General features: G+C 44.2%; 1 protein-coding gene across 1 annotated transcript in view; it reads left to right on the top strand.

The window, feature by feature from the left end:
* The first annotated feature begins 6,009 nt into the window (after positions 1 to 6,009).
* Positions 6,010 to 20,378, top strand: part of Acvr1 (activin A receptor type 1) — a 122,574-nt gene continuing 108,205 nt past the window's right edge. Inside the window, exon 1 of the mRNA XM_036183792.1 lies at positions 6,010 to 6,052. The gene's annotated coding sequence lies outside the window, so the exon portion shown is untranslated. The remainder of the gene's footprint in view (positions 6,053 to 20,378) is intronic.

Raw genomic sequence — 20,378 nt, 5'->3', positions numbered from 1 at the left:
TCTATGTAATACTGGGTGTCTAGAAGCTTACTATGGAGACCAGGCTGGCATCAGATTCATAAGAACCGTCTGCCTCTGCCTCCCTAGTGTTGGAATTAAAGGTGTGTGCCATCACCCACAACACACATAATTTTTGAACTGGGATCTCCCTGAATCCCAAACTCCCATATTGGCCAGACTGGCTGGCCAATGAGCTCCAGTGATCTTCCTGTCTCTGCTGGACCAGCGCTGGGGTTCCAGGGCCAGGCTCTTGATATGATGCTGGGATCCAAACTTAGGTCCTTATGCTTGCTCAGGAAACTACCTGTCGAGCCTTCTCTCTCTTGCTCTGTTGTCCTTGGGTCTCTGTGAGAGGGAGAGGCACTTATGGAGGAGTTAGGGAGTCAAAATTCTAGCTCTGCTGTATATTTTCAATTTAGAACTTATTGTTGGCATCTCCAAAGTTATAAGATGATGGTTATCCTCTTATTCCAATCCTTCTGGGTTTGATGCTTATTATTTTCTTAGCATAAATTCTTGAAGTAGAACTATAGTGTCAAAGGGTATAAATATTCTTAAGATGTTGATACATATCACCTAATTATCTTTTATAAATTGTTTTCCAGTTTGTAATTTCCTCAGCAACAGTGTCCTTTATTAAATCAGTTTTGCCAACAGAAACATGCTTAATTACTGACAAAGGTTGTGAAATGATTACATGGACTATTTTATTTGTATTCCTTTCCTTCAGTATTCATTTATTAACTCATTCATTCACGTTTCTTCAGTATTCATTTATTTACTCATTCATTCACATTTCTTCAGTATTCATTTATTCACTCATTCATTCACATTTAGTTATTTGTTTGTTTGCTTTGAGACAGCATCTGCTGACGTAGTCTCGAACTCCTTATGTAGACCAGGCTGGCCTTGAACTCACAGAGATCCTATCTCTGTCTCTCAAGTGATAGATTAAAGGTTTGCATCACTATGCCTGGCTCATCTTTTCTTCAGTTTTCCCAATCCTTTTTTGTTTTTCTTTCTTTCTTTCCTTTTTTTTTTTTTTTTTTTTTTTTTTTTTTTTTAAGACAGTGTTTCTCTGTGTAGTTTTGGTGCCTTTCCTGGATCTCACTCAGATCTCACAGAGATCTGCCTGCCTCTATCTCCTGAGTGCTGGGATTAAAGGCGTGTGCCACCATCACCCAGCCAGTTTTCCCAATTCTTAAAGATAAACATTTCTGATTCTCACATATAATTATTTTGATTTTCATCAAATTTGACTTTTAATTAAAGGGTCTATTTTGTTGATTTTAAGGTTTTTTGTAATTAAAATTTTTAAACCTTTTAAATATGTGTTGTGAATAATTTTATTCTGTTTCCACCTTATTTGATTATTTTTTGAACATTTTTGGGAAAAGTTTTACATGGTCAATTCAAATAAATTATCATTTATTCTATGTTTTCTATTTAGAAAGTAATTTTCTATCTAAAAATAAGAATTTATTTATTCCTCTTTCAATTAATTAATGATTTAAAACAATTTAACACTTATCTTGGTGGTGCTAATGCATCTATAGTCCAAGTGACTGGGAAAAAGGCTGAGGTGGTGGGTCCCTTGAGCTTGGAAGTTCTAGACCAACCTCCCTCCAAAACACACACACACACACACACACACACACACACACACACACACACACACACATTGTCTATATATTCCTTGTATAAATAGTTCAGAACTGATGTGAGCAGACACTAACAGAATTTTTCCAAAGTGCCTCAACATGGTTTCATAAACAATCTTTCCTCCAAGACTTTGCAACACTTTTTAACCACAGCTGGCCCTAAGTTATACACTGGTTGTATCAGGAGGGACTGACTATATCAATGCCCAGCTTGAACAATGGGTCTCTGGATGTCCTGTGTGGTATCCACACTTCATTGAGTACAGTATCTGGCCAATAAATTCTCATATAAAATACACAACAGTCACAGGTATACCTGGAAAATTTAAACAAACAAACAAACAAACAAAAAAACCAATGTTCTTGATGATTTTCACTGATTCCATTTGGGAAGAAAGGTGCTAAGTCTGCCATTTTTAGTGGTCATTTTAGCTTGAGTTTCTCTTCTGTCTTCCACTATTATGATCAAGTCATTTCCATCCTTAGATCATAGTATTAGTTTTGTGATTTTTTTTTTTTTGGTCACTACATTAAGACTAAATTTCATATCTCAAGGCCTTTTCATTCATCATTCTCCAAAAACAGTTATGATGAACTGGGTCAGTTTTTCCTCACACTTGAATAATGTACAGATACCTTTAAAAGGCAAGAAAATGCCTATGGACTGCCAATTATACTACCTTTATTAAGGTGCCACGGCCATTAGAGGTACATTACAAAATGGCTGTGATGCAGAATATAATTAATTTTTCCAATATGACTTTCTTTTCAAACATTGTACTTACAGCAAAGACACAGATCTCCTGGATTAGAACTTGGGGTTGGGGCAGAAGAGCAAATGCCCTCATTCATGTCTGACAACAGAAGCTAGAGACTTATTTCACTGTAATCCACATGGAACCTCAATCCTCTTTCTCTAGGCCATGTGAATGCTCACCCAGATCCCAGTGCTCAACTTAAATGGGAATAGCCACTAGCCGAGATACCAGCTAATCTGCATATGTTTGTGACCATCATGTGCCTATGGAACCAAAGAAACCTGGGCAAATTATAATCCCAACACTTAAAATCAGTTTCTTTAATGGTAGCATTTTGTTGAGCAAAAATGTCTATCTCTATCACAAACATCCTACCATTGCCTGAAAGGAGGAAGTGGTTTTTGTTTGCTTTTCTTTTTAGTTGTCTACCAGGACTTTATATACCCACCACTGATTGAACAAACTATCAGAATCTGTTCATTGCTTCAACCATTAGCCTTTATTTTTCTTCTAGAATCTTTTAGAAGTTGAGCTGCAGCACACTATCAGGATCTTTACCAACACTCCCAGTGTTGGAGCATCTTGCCAATACTATTTGAGAGAATTTGTTTTGGGAAGTTGGTAAGCCTAACAAAACTGATGTCTGCTTGATGCATTTAAATAAAACATGTTCTTTTATCCCATCATAAAATGTAATCTCTGGAACCAACAGAAAATGGCTTCAATATACAAATGACTCAATTCAGATATCTAAATATTTTAAATGAAAAAAAAAATAAAAACATTACAATTTCTGGCATGTATTCCTAACAACTCTGGGTGTAGAAAGGATGTGGTTATTATTTGTAGGATTAAAAGCTTAACTATAAAAGTGAAGCTGTCTGCAAAATCTTATGGAATAAATCCCCCACATTTTATAGAAAAATAGCATGCAGGACTCTTAGGTTGCTTAAGACCCTATTTCCTAATAGTTTTTGAAATCTGTTGACTTTTAGAAATGAACATGTTGATCTGGGCGTAAAGGAAGAGGATATGCAGAAAACAGAGGAGATGCCAATTCACAATGCAGCAGGCAGTTAATTAAGAGGAGTCAGGCTCCCTGAAACATATGACAGAGATTGGAGAAGCTTAGACTGACAGAAGATGTATTTCCTCCAAGTTACTTTAAGGGTGTGATTTTTTTTTTCCACCAGGGTTAAATCAGTGGGTTGGCTTTTGGGGTTGGAGGTAGTGATTCTCAACAAGACAATTTTGTACTCCAGAGACATCTGGTTGTCACTATTGTGATGGGAGAGTTGTCCTATGGGATCTAGTGAGTAGCAATCAAGGATACTGCTAAATATATTTCAACATGTAGAATGGCAAACCAATTATCCAGCTCGAAGTACCAATAGTGCCAAGGTTGAGAAATCCTGGAATAAGGTTCCTAAGCCAGAGGGCTGCACCCTATGTGCACAGGGCTTGTGCAAAAAGCTGTATCCCAGTCTGTCCTCTTATTTTACACATATGCATGCACACACAAAGCACAGTACAAGGCCACAAGTACTACATGGAGTCCTTCATATAGCCTCTTGGAACACCAGGTAGTCACAGGAGAGTTGTTTGAAGGTTCTGCACTGAGCTAGCCACAGTAGGAACACATATGACAGTAGCTGTCCAAAGTAGGTCAAGCCTCCTCAATTCACCTATCTCCCTTTCAGCAAGCCTTTATTAAACATTCACACATACAACCTCACCAGGCATGACGATATATAGCAAACACAATCAAACCTGGTGCCTGACCTCATGGAGGGGACTGTACATGTTTGAAGGGCTGAAAGCATACAATAGCTTGAAGAGGAAGCTGCACCAGAGCCTCGAAAGACTGCCTGCCATTTCCCCCTCTTACGTTAAAAGTGTCTCCAAGGTCAAAAACAGCGAGTGGCAAAGACTGATACTTCAGCTAAGTGTCACCTAAGGGCTCTGCTGTATTGTTTCATTGAGCAGGGGTACGGAATTGGTACTCTCGTCTTTATCTGACCTGGAGTTTCCTTTCCTGATCTCCACCAAATATAACTACAAGGCCCTTCTAATGAACATCCAAACACAAAAGAACCAGCAAGCTTCTTTTCTTTTTGCGTATACAACACCTGGAGGCTATTTTCTAGCTGTTCCTTGTACATATATATGCCTGTGTTGCTAGTTCCACTGCAAACTCCTGCAGAGGCCAGATCTTCCATCTCCTTTGCAACCTTCTGCAATGCTGCAGCCAGCGACCCAGTAAATGCCCTCTGCATGAAGGGACCTGTAGGGATAAAAAAAAAAAAAAACTTTATGGTTTTCCCATTTATTGGTGTCACGATTTTACTTTGCTTTGTGATAGGATTGTACATTATAAGCTTCTAAAGGGCAGAGAAAATGGCTTGGTGCTTCCACACACTAAGCGGGCACCATGCAAAATTTGATCCTTGCATGCCTTTTTTTGATGTTCTGGATAATATTAGCACACTGGGGTGTTTTTGTGTATCTAAGGACCGAGGTTGTCAGCCTCTCTGCGGCGGGGAATGTTCCTTCCTTCCTACTGTAAGCTCCCATGGCGCCTAGGACAGGGCGGGCGGGATTATTGCAGAAGCCCCCTTCCCCCCGACTTGCTTATTTTTATTACCAAGGAAGCAGACTGCGAAAATGGCAAACGCTTGCATAACCCCAGACCCTGCGAGGAAATGAGCAGAGTGGAAAGGGAAGGGGATCAGCAGGCGGGTAGCGATGGCCTGGTCAAGGCGGAGCATTGAACATCCACCCCTCTGCCAGACGCGCAGGATTGGAGATGAGTGCAGGAGCCCCCGCAGTCCCCAGCCAGGCTGCCTGCCGCTCGCCCGCCCTGCGCCCCGGGAGCTGTCCAGACGGCCCCGCCCGCGCCTACCTGGCCGCTCCCGGTGCCGCGCCGCGCTCCTCCCCCCGCGTCCCGCCAGCCCTGCTCGTAGCAGCCCGCAGCCGGGGCGGCCCGAGGGGTCGGGGGTCAGGGCGGCGAGCGGGCGCGGCTAGGCTGGCGGGCTCCCCGGGGCCGGGCGCCTGCAGGGGGCGCGAGGAGCGCCCCGCCCCGCCGCCGGCCCTCTCCCTCCCGGCTCCCTGGATCCGCGCCGGGAGGAAATGATGTGTTGCTGCCTGGTTAATCACAGCTCCAGACACTCATTGGCCGAGCGCTCCGCAGCCACTTCCTCCTCCTCCTCCCGCTCCTCCCGCTCCAGCTCCCGGTCGCCGCCGCCGCCGCCGCCCCCAAGCGCTGGGGGAACTTTGCCGCCGCCGGCTCCCCGCCGCCCCCGGCCGAGCCCCGCGTCGCCGCAAGTTTCCTCCGCCCTCCTCCCCGCCCTCCGCCTCCCGCCCCGCGCCAGTCGTCTTCCCGGCTCCAGCTCGGTGCCTGCCGCCAGCCTGCGCCCCGGCTCCGTGGCCGCCTGCCTCCCGCCCCGTGCCGCGCAGCGCTGCGCTCCGCCGCCGCCGGGGCCACCCGCTTGCCCGCGGCCCGCGGAGTTCCGGGCTCCTCGCCGGCTGCAGCGCCCCGCCCCGCCCCGCGCCTCCCGCGCCGCCCTGCAGCGCCCCGCCGCCTCGCGTTCTCCGCCTCCCCGGGTTCAGCACCCGGCCGCCGCTGGACCAGAGGTGAGGACAGGTCGCCGGCCGCGCCGCCGGAACCGGGAGGACCGAAGGAGGAGGGAACCTAGCCGGAGGCGAAGCCAGGATCGGGGGTGGAGGGTGGGCGTCTCGGTGCCTCCCCCTCGCTTTCATTCTTTCTCCGGCAAGCTGCGTGCCCTCTCGACAGGGGGAAGCCGCGGCGGAACGAAACTGTCTTGCTTAGGGCCTCGGCTGCGGGTGGGATCCGGGGAGGGCAGAGACTTGGAGCTGGGGGATCGGTATGCGTAGGGTGAACTCCTGCAGGGAGGGTGTGCTCCTCGGACTTATAAATCGATCTGGCCTCCCGGCCCCGGGATCACCTTCCAAGCTGAGCTTGGCAGACTCAAGAGATTGGCGAGTCACCCCCACCCTCAAAATATCCATCCCTTCCAAGAGGCATTTTCTGCTGGAGAGACAGCCAATAAACTCTGTTCAACTCCCTCCCTCCCTCTGTCCTTCCTAGCTGCAGTTTCAAAAAGCTTCAAAGCCAGGAATGTGGGATTCATCTTCCGATCCCCAGAAGGCAGATGTGGTTACAGATGTTGCACGGTACTTTGCCAAGTTTAAAACCCTTCCTTCAACACTAACTGAAACAGCCAGGCTAGAACCTTGGGCGCGCTGGGGGAGAATTGTGGGCCTCTGGGGCCACAGCATGCATGGACTTCCGTCTGGTTCAGAGACGGGCTTGGCTCTGTCCAGTTTGTGCCAGATCCGTCTCCGAGCCTGGCCTACCTCCCTTTACCCCTGAAGTTCTGAACAACCTTTGTATGGCAGAAGAGCCGTGGAGGAAGCTACTTGGGGGTGTGTGTGGGGGGACCCATCTATTTTGTAGCAGAAGACAAGTGTTGGTAAAAAGTTGTCATTAATTTGGTGTTTGGGGAGAGGCAGACTGTAATGCAGTGGATTTGTTCTCTTTATTGGCTTTTCTTCCTTGCGGTTTTTGTGAATGGTGTGAGATGATGGGAAACGTCTCTGGTCCCATACATGTTTAATGAAATTGCATATATATGTATTTATGTTTGCATAGGTGTATAATTTTTTGGGAAAAAAAAATCCCCAAATGGAGACATAACCCAGTGATTTTAAAGAAACCTGTGCCTGAGAGGCAGACTGCTCTGACAGCCCAAGGAAGGCGGTGGTAAAAAATAGACACCACCTCCCTTTTCCCCAAAAAATTCTTCCTGGAAAGGTGGTGTTAAGAAACTTCAGAGATGGGCTGATCCAAGTGGCGGGCCTTAAATGGAAACACTATAGTATGTCCTGGCACTTGTCTCTGGAGGTGGGTTGCTGGCCAGGGGCCCAGGCTTGGGCAGGCGGCAGACACCAGACTTGTGCTGACCTCAGACACTGCCTTTCCATGCAGCTCTACAGTTGGCACACTGCTTAAGTATGAAACCCAGGCCTCACCCATGTCACTCATGGAGACAGTGCGGTCACAAGGTTATTTTAAGTCTGGATAGGATCTGGATTACCGTCCTCCGACCAAATCTCTTGTTTTGTGATTTGGTTACTTTTGTTTTCTGTCCTGGGGTTGATGAATGGAGGTGTTCTGAGGCTGAGCCCTGAGCCTTGGGATGCTGTTATTTTGTAATGGGTCATAGCATCTCTGCTGCCGTGGTGTACGTGAACCCTCAAAGGTGGTGAGTGATGATGACTAGATGGCGAGACGGCAAAGATCAAGGACCGGCATGGGCATGCACTGCCTTTGTGTTCTCTCGGCAACTGTGCTGCTGAGTTTTACTTGAAACAGAGGATGGTTTTAGATCAAACTTGAGTGAGATAATAGTCTTAACAACTTTTGCACGTTGGACTAGAGTGATCACTTGAATCTGAATAAATTTCTTGTAATTGCTAAGTAATTACGGAGAATATTAAGGATGCGGAGTTAAAATGCCATATTCAGGAATGTAATGCGCTTCAGGAGTGAGGAACTTAATTTGATTAATAGCATTGTAATGAGTGCCCTCCCCTCCAAACTGGTACTTTACCAAGTTTTCTTCCTGTACTCATGCAACGGGGACAGGTGACAGTGACTGAATTGGTAAGCAGAGGATCTCTTACTCAGACTTCTTGTCTTCCCAAGGTTGGACTGTGGACTTGGTCAGGATAGGCTCCTAGGTATTCCTTAAGGTTGGATGGAGTACTCAGCAGAGCCTAGGCAGTGACAGGACCGAAATGGATTTGAAAAATGATCTTACTCTCCAAGGTCACAAAGTAAAGAAGGAATCAATGCTGGGACCTGATCGCTCCTCTGTGGCTCCCTTGGCTCCTTGTATCATGTCCAGCTCATTAGGAATTGTGGAGAAGCAAAGCATCCATGGGGGCCAAACCCTTCGGTATGTTCATGTAGGGATAGGATGATTGGACATGCTGAGTATGAGCCATGCAGCATGCCTGCCTCCTCGTGAACACGTTGCACGCTTTAACACGTGCTCTTCTCCGGTAGGAAACTGAGGCTCGGCAGTCAGTATTTGACTTAGGTGTCAGTGGGGCTTCAGAACACATGTCTCAGGCTGTTGTTGCCAGGGATCGCCAAACTTGTTTGCAGCAGCACATTCTCACTTACCTTTCATTATTGCATGCTGTGCTTCTTCTGTTATTTATTTTTATTTTATGTTTATGGGTGTTTGGCTTGCATGTATGTCTGTATACCTCATGCAGTGTCTGTGCAGGCCAGAAGAGGGTGCTGAATCCCCTGGAACTGGTGTTATAGACTCTTGCTAGCTGCCGTGTAGATGCTGGGAATTGAACCTGGGTCCTCTGGAAGAGCAGCCAGTGCTTTTAACCTCTAAGCTGTCTCTCCAGCCTCTTTTAATATTTTTCTTAAAAAAAAAAAAAAATCCAGTGATTTAAAAACACCATCTTTTAAGAATCAGCAGCTTATTGGTTAGGAAACAAGGCTATCATGAAGATAGACCCTTATTTATACCTAACCCTCAAGTGCAGGATAGTGACTGTCTGGTATGTGTGTGCTGCAGGGACCTGGGGTAAGGACGAAAAAGGACACACTGTTGGTGACAGTCAGATTTTTTGATTAGGTATTGAGTTCATGGGTGCTGATTTTAGTTTTACACTTTATAGGCTACGTACATGATACAATTTTTTTTTTTTTTCTATGAAATGATGAAGAAAATTAAACATGGTAATTAGCCTAATGATTACTTGGGGGGATATTTCACTGCACTTTGCTGACGGTAGCCCATAACTTGCTGCCTTGCATGAAGGAGACACCTTTACTATTGGCTGGTTGACAAAACCATGGATAATCACTTTAAAGCTGATGCACTGAGTATGGCTGAGATATTGCCCCTTCTCTGTTTTCTGTTCCTCATGTCCTCATTCCTCATTAGTGCAGGGACAGCTTGGGCTTTGCCGGGGTTTCTCCTGAGAGGCATGGCTCTGCTGCAGCTGGCACCCCTCAGTGTCACCTTGTTTTGTATATCTAGTCCAGGGGATGGGGCACAGGATGCAGTCAAGAAGCATTTACGTGCTTTTGTGTTTTTAATGCAGTGGTGAAGTGACCACTCAGGACTGGAGGTGCTTTTAAGTTAGAGCAGTGCCTGGGTAAAGTGTTAACAACGTTAAGCTGGGAAGGCTGGGGAATGAAGCCATCCGAGATTTTAATTGGAATCCACAGTCTCCTGTGTTATTTTCCCAAGCAAGTTTTGGGCACTGTGGCTTTATTCCTGGAAATGAGGATTTGGAATTAGGTTTCCTGGTACAGAATGCTTTCTTTGATCTTTTGGAATGAAGATTTGGTGGTTTTTTTTTTTTTTTTTCCTCCTCCTCCTCCCTCCCTGTGGCCAGTTCTAGCTCAGAGGATCCAAAGTGAAGATTGACCTCTTTTTTAAAAAAGCCATTCGTGATAGACTGCATGTGCTTGTCCTGCTAGTTTATGAATCAGAAACCCTGAGGACTGCAGAGATGGCTCAGCAATTTAGAGCACTGACTGCTCTTCCAAAGGACCTGGGTTCAATTCCCAGCATCCACATGGCAGCTCACAACTGTCTGTAACTCTAGTTCCAGGGGACCCAACACCCAGGTCAAAACACCAATACACAATAATAAATAAAGTAATAATAATTAAAAAAAAAGTCAGAAGCCCCAAACTAGGATTTATCTGTTGCCAAGGACAGTATAATTGAAGACTCTGTTGGAAAGAACTTCTTGGAATTGGTTCGGCTGGTGCACCCTGGCTTTTAGTTGAGATGGAAGGTGGTTTTTGTGCCCCACCCACAAACTAACTAAAAGAGACCCATCCACCAGGAAAAACAGAATAAGGGAGGCAGCGGAGGTAGCCTAGTGGTTCAAGCCCCTGCTTGAACTTGGGGTAGAGGCAGGGAGAAGAAAACAGCTTCCCTGATAAAAATGAGCACATCCACCTTCCCCTAAAACTCACAACCACTCTCCCAGGCAGGGCTGGGAATCGGAGCTTGTTTTGTGAGTATCGCCCCAATCCTGAGAGCGTTGTTTGCCAAAGTTTCCACGGCTTCGTTGTTTGACTTTGGGGTTTTCGGTCTCAGACCAACATTCCACTTTGCCCATTAGGGTTGCCTCACTGTTTACTCTGGGTGTTTGGCCTTTATTTTAGTGACTGGGAAAGTCATTTTGGATTTCTCTCTTTCTAAGTTCTGAGGCGATGCATGTAGTAGCTGAAGGTTATTTGGGGGCATAGGGTGAATGAAGTCAGCAGCCACAGCACAGATGTCCTGATGGGTCTCAGAGGCCAGCTCTCCACCCACTCTAAGGCCCGACCTTGGCTGATCTGGCTCTCTGTCACCTTTCCCTTTCTTTGGGGGAAAGCCAGACCCCTCAGGGGGGCAGAGAGATCTCATTGCAAGGGAGAATACGTCTGCTTTTCTCAGCCCCACCGTCTTCTAGCATTGTATAAGCTCCACTCCTCCTCTTGAGCCTCAGTTCATCTCTTCAAGATATAGAACTGACAGTAATTCATCTTTCCTTTTATTCCTTCCATGTGATTTATTCCCTTTCACTGACTTCAAAGCTTTTCAGTCATGTCACTGGCTGCTCTGGAGGTGAGGATTGTGTCTTACTTCTCTTTTGTGTACCTTGTATATCTAACCCAACACTAGACCATAAAACGAATACTTTTTTTTTTTTGATAAATTTTGAAGAATTATTTTAGTTTTTCTTATGTATTTGTGAGTTTGTGTGTATGTGCACATGAGTGCAGGTGCCTTTGAAGTCCAGAAGAGGGCATCAGATCCTCTGGAGCTGGATTATAGATGGTTGTGGACTGTCTAATGTGGATGCTGGGAACCAGCCTTGGGTCCTGTATAAGAGCACTATATGCTCTTAACTGCTGAGTCCTCTCTCTAGCAACAGTGATTTTTTTTTTTTTTTTAATTCTGAGAGGATGAATGGTTGACTGCATGTTAAGGATGTAAAGGGACTCTGTCATTTAAGAAGAGGGGATAGTACAGAGAAGATAACGAACTTGATACTAAGTCCCTAAGCATGGATGGGAAACAGGTGGAAGACGTACTTGAGGAAGAGACTGTGTTTGGTACCCCTGTCCTGTTTTTATCTCTGTGCTGATAATTGAACCCAGTGCCTCACTCCTGATAATGTGCACTATGGCCAATTCCCCACTTTTCACACTTGGCTGCAGCTTGTACTTAGTTAATTCAGCAAATGTTTATTCCCTCTTTCTTTCTTTCTTTCTTTCTCTCTCTCTCTCTCTCTCTCTTTTCTTTTCTTTTCTTTTCTTTCACCCTGGATCTCTCACTCTGTAGACCAGGCTGGCCTCAATTCACAGAGATCTGCCTGGCTCTGCCTCCTGAGTGTTGGGATTAAAGTTGTGTATCACCACTGCCTGGCAAGAAGACACTTTTATTTTGAGGAAGAATATTTTGACTCATGTTTTTGTATCCATCATAGCAAAAATTCTTGCATTAATGTGGGGCTCAAGCACTTGGTTAATTTGAGCCCTTTGTTCTGATTTTCTCTAGTGGCAAGTGTGCCTTCCTAAAGAATGGACAGTAAAAACAGAATACTAATCAATGCTTAGGTCAGAGGTGAAAGAATGTGGACAAGCCATGTGGTGGTGGCACTTGGGAGGCAGAGGCAGGTGGATCTCAGTTCAAGGCCAGTCTGGTCTACAGAGTGAGTTCCAGGACAGCCAGGGCTATACAGAGAAAACCTGTCTTAAAAAAATGGGCAATGAAAAGAATGTGGACAACCTTTTTGGAAAATGTGTAGTGTCCAAAGAAAACGCCTCTTTACCATATTTTTAGGGCTGAATTTGATGAACATAACCACAAGGAATTGTTCAGCCTGAACACTTGTTGACTAGGCAGTTTGGTGACCCATGAAAGCCAGTATTGGCCATTCATGGTTACAGTGCAGCATGGCTGCCATTGAAAAACAAGATTGCTCTAGGTTTAGCTGATTTAGCTGATAGAAGAATTATCGATTGTGTGTATGTGCACATGAGTGCAAATGCCTTCGAAGTCCAGAAGAGGGCGTCAGATCCTCTGGAGCTGGATTACAGGTGGTTGTGGGCTGTCTAATGTGGATGCTAGGAAAGGGTCCTGTATACGAGCACTATATGCTCTTAACTGCTGAGTCTCTCTCTCTAACAACAGTGTTTTTTTTTTTTTTTTTGTTGTTGTTGTTGTTGTTGTTTTTAACTCTGAATCAATGGATGACTGGATGACTGCATGTTATGGATATAAAGAGACTCTGTCATTTAAGAAAAAGGGACAGCACAGAGAAGATAAGAACTTATAAACCTTATAAAACCTTGAGTTTTGTAAGAAATAGACTGATGGGATAAAGGAAAGTGTAGGGGGTTGATGCTGCTCAGGCTGGGATGGGAGAGGGGATACTGTTTGGAGTGTGCAGCCTATGGGTAACGTGTGATGTAAAGAACTTGAGAAGTATTTTGGAATACCCAGGTTCCGAATCTTATTCACTTGCCGATCTTTCAGTGAAAGTATCGTGTGGTCAGCTACTGTCCGGAGATAATGCTGCTTATCGGTGGATGTTACCAAGTTGCCAGGGCACTTGAATTGTGTCTCTTTCCTTGGTTCCAGGGACTTAGACAAGACAGTTAGGCCTAGGAATAGTGATTAGGGAGAAAAGGTGGTTGGTTATTCATTTTTCAAAGGAGAAAAATGGTGAGGGACAAGTGGACTCCATGATATTTTTCATGTGATTTTTTCAACGGGAAGAAGCTGAGCTGTTGTGGACAACAGGGTCTGGAAGAAGTATCTTCCGAGTGTGGTCCAAGAGAAGGGGAGCAGCTTGTTCTAGAGATGGAACATTAGGTAAACATAAATGTTCAGTGTCAGTGTTTTCCAAAGGCTCTTGACTCACAGAGAGACATTTTCCATTATGGTCTGGTACACACATACTTACACACATGCATATTAGAAATGAAGTTGAATTACAGGTTTCACTAGACTATATTGTAATGCTTTCTAATTTCTATTCAATTTTTATTTAAAAATTCTGATCTCTATCTACTAAATTGATTTCAAAACTTGCTAATGGTTCCTAATCAGCAGTTAGGAAAAAAAAAAGTGTTCTGTTCCAGGTATTGTGGAAATTAGCCTTAATTTGTTTATTGAATAGTTGCTAATCGGAATGAGTATTTTTGTCAGTTTTGGGTTTTTTTTTTTTTTTTGGCATGAATTTTAGTCATTCTACAGAAAGCCTCCACCTCTCTCCTTCTCCCACCAATTTCTTTTCTTAGTGCAAGAATTTTTGCCCTTTTTACAGATCAGATGAAAAGGACTAATGTGGGCCTTGCTGAGCCCCACCAGCACTGAAGATGGGACTGATCAATTTGAACTGTGCAGGAGTCCTCGGCCCTCTGTTTATGGAGATCATATTTGAATTAGATGGTTGCTTTCCATTAAAAGGCAAGCAGGAGCACCTACCTGCTCACACTGGAAACATGGGAATGAAGTTTGGACAATGACTCCATGTATTATTCAGAAGTGAAAAATGAGAGGTTAACTGCTGGCATAAACCATCCACCCATGGTTGTTATCTTTATTAGGAACATCTTCCTGCATTCTGGCTCCTTCTTTTGCCTCTTTGCTCTCCATTTACTGAGTATTCCTCGAGTCTCCCTGTGCTTGGGCTGAGCCTGAAACTCAGTAAAACCAATTAGATGTGAAGGAATTCTTGAGAACAATTACACATCTACTGTAAGAAGCAGAGTGCTAACTATCCTGGTCAGAAGGTGTAGGGAGATAAGATCATCCCAACACCACCGAGGAGGTGGCTGTTTGGCTAGCCTGGACAGAGGTGTCATTTTGATGTTATCATCATGGCAGGTATGTGTGTAGTTGTGAGATGGGCAGCATATTCCGAAAATAGGGAATGGTGCTAGTCAAGAGGAGGGGTGGTAGGTTTTCTGTAGGAGCCAGGCTGAATACGGTGTTGACTGGACACATTTTCAATCACTGGGTCGGGCTTTACATCTTGAGATGCTGTATCTCAGGAGAACGTCCAGGACCTGGGAAAACAGCAAGGTGCAGCCCCTGTAATGTACCTTGACGGTGTGGAGTACTCAAGGTGAGAGCCAGAGAAAGAAGTAAGAAAGGGTCACGTGGTACCTTGTGGTTTCCTGGGATGCTGGATTGACGGCTAAGATAATATATGGAAATCAGGCCTTGGGCTGTGGCTATGGTAGTGTTGTCTAACGTGTACAAAACCCTGGCTTTGACCTCTGGCATTGCCTAAGCCAGATGTGTTAGTTGACACCTATTCCAGCACCTGAGAGGTGGAGGAGGATCAGAAGTTCAGAGTCATCCTCAACCACATAGGGAGTTCGATGCCAGCCTAGGGTACAGGAAACCCCCCTGTCTTCAGAAGCTAAAAGGAATCTGGCCATCGGCAAGCCATACTGTGTCAGCTCAGTTAATACTCAAAAGCCACTTGAAAGCCTTTCTCCTGCTAGCCTCACTCTGCAGAAGGAGGGACTGAAAGCCACGGGACACGTGGCAGGCCTGAGGTCACGCATCTGAGCTTGAACCCAGGCTCTCCAGGTCACCATGATTTTTGTTGCAGGTAAACTAGAAGGAGAGACTGATAGTCCTCGTTTGTGGGCCTCGGAGACACGTCGTGGTTGGCACTGTGTTTTAAACATTTAAGATTCTTAAAAGGCTACCATTTTTGAAAATGAGGACATTTCTCATTCAAGTCGCCGAACTTCCCTTTGTTCTTGTGACCGACAATACTGCTGACACCTTGACCCTGTTCCTGGAGGAAGCTGTGAAGGCCATTTGTGGGATACGGGGTCTGAGGTTGCCCCTGCCTCAGCTCACCCTGTTTTCTCCTAGACACTGACATCGGCTAAAACTTCTTCTATCACATTCTTGTGCTGGGTTTTTAAGACCTCCCTAACCTGCCTTGTTCCTCCTACACACTACTTGCACTGTGCCTGTAGCTGTGTGAACTTGAGACCCCCACTCTGTCAGCCTCTAGGTGATTTGTTTAGTAGTGAGGGTTTATTTCCCAGAAGCCAGGAGGAAACAATAATACTTAGATGGAAGAGGTTTTTGGTTTGGGGCTGGAGACAGAGTTTGTTGAATAACTAACTCACTTGTGATGGGAAGGAGGGTGGGGTCTGAGGAAAAGTATCTGACTTACGGAAATTGCATGGCTGGGGTAATGGTGTTGATCTTAAAAGAAAGTGTAAACAAGAGTAGCTTGTTTGGAATGGGTCGAGGAGCTGGTGGAGCAAGGGCATGGTGGAGGTTTTACTTCAGCCCTGTGAGAAGATAGGGATCTAGCACTAGAATCCTGGAGGTGAGGGCTTGGGGCTTTGGCTTTTATTTTGATTGGATCTGTATCCCTGCTTGGTGGGAGGATGAATATGGGGGCGGTTCCTTTTGGGAATGGGGAGAAGTGGCCCCAGGTGTCCACCACAAAATGAACCCCCCCCTGGGGGGGCAAACAGTTCAGAGTTTCTTATTGACTTTTTGGGGTCAAATGTCATGCCTCCCAGATGAATTAAATGTTTATTCTAATGAAGGAATAAACTCAAACAGTTCCACTTTGCAACATGGGAAACTGACAAGCATCTTTTCATAGACTCAGAGGCAAGTGGCCGCTGCCTTTGATGGATGACACCTGTACGTTACACGTGTGCTTTCCCTAGGTGAAACCGATCCTGTGACTTTGAAGTGTTAATTTAAAAATACTTATTATCTTTGTATCATAGGTCATAGAAGAAGAGCCTATTGAGTCCCAAGATGGGGAAAAGTGCTGGAGGGTAATGATGTCTGCTGAGGTTTTATTCTGGCTTCTAGCTAGGAATGGAATGTCCTTTGACAAATCCAGGTGAATCCGTAGCTCCACCTCCACTCTGTTTGCTTCAGATTCCATCCAGTTTACTGTTTCTTAATTAGCCGGGTCCACCTCCGTTACATGGTCTTCTCCACCTAGCTGCCTTTTGATTCCCAGAGGTCTGGACATTTTATGAACAGGTGGGGTGACTCTGGCTCAGATGTGGGTGCTGCTCATGGAAGTCTTTCAGGAATTTACCTCTTTCTTCTCTTCTCATAGACACTCAACTCCTTTTGGGGACATACAGCTCTGATTTAAAAACATTAAGTTAACCTTTTTTATTTTTAAACTTACATGTATCTTTACCACACATGTGCACATTACAGGTGTTCCTGTACATACACGTGTTTCCTTGGGTTTGGGTCATACTTACGTTTTTGGTAGTTTGTGTTGTGAATGGAATGCATGTACATGCTACAGAGCATGAAGGAAAGGAGAATCCAGTAAAAAGTAATTTTTGTACTTCTGCCTCCTGTTTTTCCCTTATTAAAGGAAAGGTATTCAGAGGAATTGTTGGGGTGGGGAGTACAGTTTAATTCAAGAGAGCTTGTCTAGCGTAGGGAAGACCCCAGCTTTAATCCCCAGGACCCAAAAGAAGAAAAAAAAAAGCCCAAGTTATCTATTCTCTCACTGATAGCATTCAATTACATTTACAGTCAGATACTCATGGTGGCTTGTTTATTGGAGACAGAATCTTGCCGTGGTTCCCAGGATGGCTTGGAGTCATTTTGCGTGAGCCTCCCAGGTAGCAGGAACTCCAGGTGTCCACCACCAATCTGACTTGGAATGTTTTTTTGTTTCTCTGTGTGTTGTTCCTTGTACGCATTTCAATTCTGTACTTGTTTTTGTTTCCTTTGTTTGTTTACTTAAGTCTTGGAAAACTTCCTCCATTAGTATGAACAAAGTAGCCGCTTATTTTATTTGCCCTTTTCGGCTTGCAGTACTGAAGATTGAGCCCTTGCTCACCCTGTGTGTGCTAGGTGAGCACATTTCTACGCTACATCTCTCGCCCAACCTCCTGCTTTGGACCGCCTTGGTTTATGCACTATGATTTATGTGATTTTGCTTTGGACAATATTGTGCTTTGTAGTATTGCAGTGACTGAGTTTATGTATGCAGAACTGCAGTGACTCTTTATGTATGCAGTATTGCATTGACTGTGTTTATGTGTGCAATAGTACCCCATTATCCATGGTTTTGCTTCCTGATTTCAGTTGTCAGTGCTCGACTATGGTCTGAAAATATTTCATGGAAAGTTCCAGAAAATTGAAATTTGTAAATTTAAAATGACTTTTATTATATCGTATTATTTTAATTATTTTGTTTTATTATTACTGCTAATCTTTTCTTCTGTGTAGTTTGTAAATTGCACTTTATCATAGGCATGTGCATACTAGAGAGAACTGGAGTTTACTAGGTTTCAGTACTCTCCATGGAAAGCGCCCACTGGGTGTCTTGGAACGTACTCCCATGAGGGTGGGAGCATCACTGTACACTGAACATCTGTGTCTGGATAGCTTGATTTACTAATTCCTTTCCTAGACAAATGGGAATAAGTACCAAAGATTGCTGTTTGCTCTGTAAATTTCATATAGTTGTAGCACGAGTCAGGCTTTTCATTTGTGTTTGTGAAGCACAATGCGTGGCCAGAATGGAGGGTCCAAGGACCCGCCCTGTCTGCTTTTGCTGAAAGCCAGTTATGTGGTCAGAGAAAGTCATTTTATTCTCAGTGTTTTCCTGTCTGTCAAGGAAGGCAGAGGCTTGGTTCTTCCTAATGTTAAATAATTCTTTAGTCTCTCTTTTTTGGTCTTTCCAGTAAATGGAGTCTGGTGATTTTTTTTTTTTTTTCCTGTGTAAGTTCTAGTCTGTGAATAACTGTGGGCTTTGGAAGCCTTGCAAACCACAGCTTTACTTTGATTGTTTTAAAGCATGTCTGCCTATGCTTTATGTTAAAAGCAGAGCTTATATGGCTGATGGCTGAATTTTTAAAAAAATATTGTGAGTGATAAGTAAGCATTTAGTGACCAAGAAACTCATATAGTCAGCTTTTTATTATTGATCATGAGTAGAGACAATGGATTTTTATACTTAGGGAAAAAGTTTCATTTTTAATAGCTTTTAAAAAAAGCAATGGGCTGGTGATGAATGGTCTATAAGAAACAGCAGAATTTTATTCATGATTATGGAGCAGACTAGAGGAGATTGCTTTTGATCATTTTGTAAGATGAAAAAGGTGAAATAAGATTTATTGTTGAAGTATTTGGTCTGCTTTCTTTTCCTTGGTGGTGCTGGGACTAGAACCCTGGGGCCTGTGTAAACCAGGAAGAGCTCCATGGCTGAAGTGTAGTTGTAGGGTTTAATCACTAGGACAGTCGCGGTGTTTAATAATGTCACTGACTCCTTTGCACTTACCAAACTAGATACATCTAAAATTTTAAACACATACAACATGATAAAAAATTCATGTTTGTTCTCTGTACTGCATTTCCCCTTTAGGATTGATTCCCATAGCCAAGCGTCACATTTGACTTTTTCATTTGATCCACTTGGAATTTTTGGATTGCTAGTATAAACTTTTATATAGAACATTTTTGAGGCCTTGATTGCTTTTTTTTTTTTGCATTTACCAAACTTCTTTCCATATACAATAAGTTTTATTTATATTTGTAAAATTGAATCATAAGTAATCACTAAAACTAAGACTTTAGATGAATATTCATGGATATGTCATACATTTTTTTGAGAGATAGGATCTCTTTATGTAGTCTTAGCAGGCCTGGAACTTGCAGGGATCTTCCTGCCTCTGTCTCTAGTGCTGGGATTATAGGTGTTTGCCATCATGGCCAGCTCTGGATATAGTTTGGGTTTTCTTTAGTACCTTTTAGATTTATGGTTCTGAAGCTGTGACGTAAAGGGGGGAAGGAGCTAGTAGGGAGTATACTGTCACAGTGGCGGCAGCCACCTTGGTGCTGTGGGTCCTGGTGATTGTGAAGAGACCGTCTTTAAACACTAGTGAGTGGAATAAACACTAGAATGTTGTGTTACCTCTCTATTGTAGCATTGAGGGTGGCCACCTTCCTTGTAATGACCGTTCACAATACTGTGGCTTTTGCTCCTCTAGAGATGGCTTTATAACCTATCTCTCTCTATAGGGCTTTATGGCTACCCTAGGAGTAAACTATGATCTGGGAAGTTACACTTTGGAGAAGCTGGCTCTAATTTCACATTGTGCAAGGGCATCAGATTGGTACAAGTGTCTAATTGTAATTATTGACACATTGCTAATGCTATTTCAAGCGTGACACGTCACTTGTGATTTTGACAGCTCTGACTGCCTTGAGCCTGCCATGGTGCTCTGCGTAGGTTTGTTTAAACTTCACATTGTAGGAAGGATTCTTGGTGAAGTGGAAGCAGGGTACTTGGAGGTAGATATGCTCCATGTCCCACAGTGACCATCGATTTTCAGGACGTTAAATGTTCATCTGACGGGTATCTAAGTTTACTTCTCAAGAAGCTTGGGAGTTTCATCTTATTTTTTTGGATATTGTGAGGAGAAAAAAGCAAGAGTGATGTCCTCCTGTTTTGATTTGACTCCTCCAAGTGACAGAGACTCTGCTCCTCCTCAGGGTCCTAATCATTATCTCTGATCAGGAGACTTTTCTCATAGGATGGTCTTTTCTCTCTTCTTGTTTTCCATTTAGTAGTTGTTGTTGTGGTCTGAGACCTTATCTCCCGTAGCCTAGGCCAGCCTCCAGTTCTTTGTAGTTTAGGACCTTGAGTGACCAATCCTCCCGATTATTCCTGGGCCCAGGCAATTGGTCATCCTCCCGCTTCAGAGTGTTGGGATTTTATGGGCATGCTCCCATATGCCATGGCCGATTGCCCTCCTTTCTCCTGTCTTTCTCCTTTTCTTCACCCACTCTGTCCCTTTCTATTCTCTTTCCCCAGCTTTCTGTCCTTGGGATGGACCTTTCCGTCCCCTGCTTCT

This window comes from Onychomys torridus, chromosome 4 (genome assembly GCF_903995425.1).
Source record: "Onychomys torridus chromosome 4, mOncTor1.1, whole genome shotgun sequence".
Lineage (NCBI taxonomy): Eukaryota > Metazoa > Chordata > Mammalia > Rodentia > Cricetidae > Onychomys > Onychomys torridus.
This window is presented reverse-complemented; position numbering and strand designations above follow the sequence as displayed.